Genomic DNA, 4,054 nt, shown 5'->3' with positions numbered 1-4,054 from the left:
CCGTCCACATTAGAGAGATTGGGATGATGGACTTATTACAAGTTTGCCAAAAACTGTATCAAGATAACTTTGTAACCTTAACCTCTTTAGGGTTTATTTAAGGAAAGATGAGAGAACGCAAGCTTTTTTTCTCTTTAGAGAGGCTGGCCATATAGGAGAAGAAAGCTCGCATTTCTTTCCTCCCATATCACTCATCTTCTTCTTTCCATCATCTTTGGTGTCGAAAATTAAAGGCCTCCAACTTTGGTGGCTTTTGGAAAATCTATTCTTCCATCTAACCTAAGAAGACAAGGAGCCAAGAAGAAAATTCTTCTATCAATTCATGGATCCAAGAAGTAAGGATGCAAAGGGTTGAAGGCCCTCTCACGGGTGATTAACTTTTGTTAAGCAAAGAGGTGTTTCAAATGTATAAGAACCTTAAACTCTCTTTATTCTTTAGAGTTGAGTCTTGGTTCATCACCACTACTAAGCTTTGAGTTTCATGGTTTAATTTTTTGTTTTAAGGTGTATACTAGCATGCTTCCACAATTTAGTTGTTAAATGCATGTGTTATGTTGCTTAATGAACATAGTTTATCAATATTTTCCTTCAAGTGGTATCAAGAGCCTAGGTCCAATAATTGATGAACCCTTTTGGATTTTTTGTTCATAGCATATGATTTGAATGTTGTAATGGTTACAAGCTTTGTTCTTACTTCTTTTAATGTTAATTTTGCTTGAAAATTTGACATCTCAAAAGTTGTACATGTAGTTTAAATGAGCATGAGTTTTGCAACTAAAATTTGGTGTATTTTGTTTTGGGGAAATTTGGCTAAATCCATGGGTGGATTTTTTAGGTTCATATTTGTCTTGTTAAAAGAATTTTAAAGTGACATTAGGAACCCTTAAGTACCCTTGTATCTTATGGGACAATGATTTTCTAAGGTCGAAGTAAGGCTGATCTGAATACTATTACCTCAGAAATCCGGTTATGGACTCACCAACTTTGGGCGGAGCTAGATTAGACAGGGTAGCAGTGCCATCATCATCCTATTTCGGGGCTATAGGCATAGTCCTAGCAACTTCGCTGGATGACCATAATTGTTCCGTAAGACAAACAATTTGATCAAGATATGGACATAATCAAATCCAAGTCTTGGAGTTCCTATAATCTAGGAATTGGTGTGTGCCACAAGTAATTATAACTCTTAAGAAGATGAAATATCTACTTCTAGATGTTCTCTAGGCTTTTCCCGACTTAGAACAAGAATTTTATCCTGCACAAGGTATCTCTCCCACAGTATAAATACAACTATCTCATCTCGGGTAACGCAATCTAAACAGTTGAATTCTCTAGCCCACTGCTTAAGTCTAAAACTATTCACTAATTGGACCGTCGAAAAGCCTTTGGCCGACATGCCCCCCCTCCCAGTCCTAAGCTTGCTCATAGTTGTTTATTGTTTTGCAGGTAGTCAAGTTCGAGCACTTCCTCCACACACTGCGATGCACTAATTTGGTTCCAACAATTGGTGCTTTCAATGAGAGCAAATTCTTATTCCTCTCGACCTGATCACTCGATCAACTAACATGTTTGCCGAAGAAAGCTCGGTTAACACCAACATTAACCCCATCGGTAGGGATAACCTACCCTCTAATGCGTTCGTTGTTCTTAGGTCACCACCGCCTATGTGTCGAGCAACAACTTGCAAAGAATGACTGTTACGCTAAAGAACAACAAGGACCTGGTCAACAGGCCACCTCCTTCCATAAACTCTGGAAAACCTTGATGAAGATCAACACCTCTGTCGAAAAGTTGTAAAAGAACCAAACGTCTGCTCGAGCAAAAAGACACTTCAACCTTGTGGACATCGAGATTCCTATTTTTAGTTTTGGAAACATAATAAGCACCATAATTCCCGAAGGAGAACCCATAATATCACTTATCATCCCAACCTCTATAAATGTTACTAGTCTAAGAAGAAATCCCTTACACGACAGATAAGTCACCAATATAGCCTTCAGATATAGACTACAGGAACCACATAATTCTCCTCTTCAAAATATAACAAGAATGCCAATAGTTGAACCACATTACCTGAGATTTAACGAACCTGACTTTCCTTAAAACCAAGAAAAGCGACATCCCTTGGATAGAAATGACCCCATAAGTTTAGTCAGGAACAACCATCCTTGCATCCCTAGCAGGCCAACGATGCGGTTCAGAAGTTCACTTTTGATAGCGATCGAAATCACTCCCTCCCTCCCCCACCAGAGAAGTTTTCCAACCAAGGTTCAAATCATTCCATGGTGATTCCGACCTAGATTACCATGTTATGCACTACCAGAACTTCATGGCCCTGTACAGCAACAACGATGCTTGGATCTGCAAAATGTTCCCATCCATCTTCGAGGAGCCATCTTTGAGATGGTACACGAAGCTGCTAGCTAGGTCCATTGATTGTTCCGTGGGTTTAGCTAACATATTTACGAACGCTTGTTCAATATACCATAATGTTCAAAAGCATCATGAAGGCATGTTCAGAATGACCCCTTAATCTAAAGACAAAAGTCTAAGGACCTACCTTTATATATCTTGATTCCAATGTCTATTCTTTCTTTTCTTTTTGGTGATTCAAGGAATACCTTACTCATTCCAAACAAAGCATAAACTTTGAAAACCTCACATGAATGCAAGTCTAAAATTCAAAGTAACTTAGGATTTTCAAACCGTAATAAGCGCTATTACGATTGGCGGGCTACCGCCATAGGTACATGGCGCCTTAACTTGGAAGTTCAATGCAACATTCAACCTCCGGAAAGTTTATACAACTAGCAAAGTTATGGATTTTAACATTCAAACCTAGGCTCTACGCCATTCAAGATAATAATCGAAATGACGATCCGAAAATCATCCAATGGTGACTCTAAACTTCGACCCCAAGTACGACTACTCTTATCTCAAACCAACATACTAAGTCAACTATGTTCTGCAACATCTTAGGTTAGCAGGTCCAAATGGGGCATCTAGACTAGGTAATCCCCAAGAGGAATTTTGTTCCAATGGACCTCCAATGCACGGAAATGCCTTGTCTAACCCAGTCAAGGTAGTCTGATTGAAAACATTCAGGTTTGAGCATAGGGTATACTTTTGATCTTAATGTACAATTTTCCCTACGATTAGAAGCATTTTTTTCACTGGGCTTTTGCTACCTAACTAGGTTTTAACGAGGCACCCATCGTGGGCTGGTCATACCCTTGTGAGCTTGTTACTTGCGTTCATATGACGTATAGCTTTGACTTAATGCAACTTCTCACATTTATCCTTAGTCGATGGGTTTTTATCCCACCTTGAGCATTACCATAGTAAGGTTTTGTGAGTTTTACCTTTTTATGCCTTCTTCCATTGATTTGAGACTCGCATTCACTCGTTATGCCGATGACTTCATTAACTGTACTTACTTCATCGCTGAATACCTGATGCATCATTTACTTAAGTATTTACACACTCAAGGGGGAGCACCACAGTTGTGGAGCCAAAAATAACCAAGAAAATTATGGAGGCTACATGTGGACTTTTGGGGTGAAAAAGATAAAATTACCCCTGAGGCACATCGGGATTCCCATGCACATACAACAGACAATAACGGCTCTATCGAGGTCAAAGGTGATCAAAATGGTATTCTTTTAAAACCCTCTCATCACTCCTCATCAAATCTTCACCCACAAGATAACTCCCAATTATTCTTTTCAAATTGGGAATAATTGCCGAATTAATTGATTAATTACCAAATTGATTGCAAGATATTATTTAGCATAAATATCTTGCAATTAGGGCCAAATTTCTACCATAAGTTTCCAGTCCCTATTTCTCCAAATAGGGCCGGCCACACCCCTATATATAGCCCCTCATTTCTCCAAAAACCTAAGTTCATTCTCCTCCTAAAATTCTCTGAACACTTTCTCTCTCAAATTCTAACTTTGGCATCAGAGACTCTTCAACCAAAGCCCCCCCTCCCCCAATTCATTGTGGGCGCATGAGGTTCTTGGCCTTGATCTTAGGTGTTAATTGTTTTGCA

This window comes from Pyrus communis, chromosome 12 (genome assembly GCF_963583255.1).
Source record: "Pyrus communis chromosome 12, drPyrComm1.1, whole genome shotgun sequence".
In the NCBI taxonomy this organism is placed as follows: Eukaryota; Viridiplantae; Streptophyta; class Magnoliopsida; order Rosales; family Rosaceae; genus Pyrus; species Pyrus communis.
Note: the sequence above shows the minus strand (reverse complement) of the source record.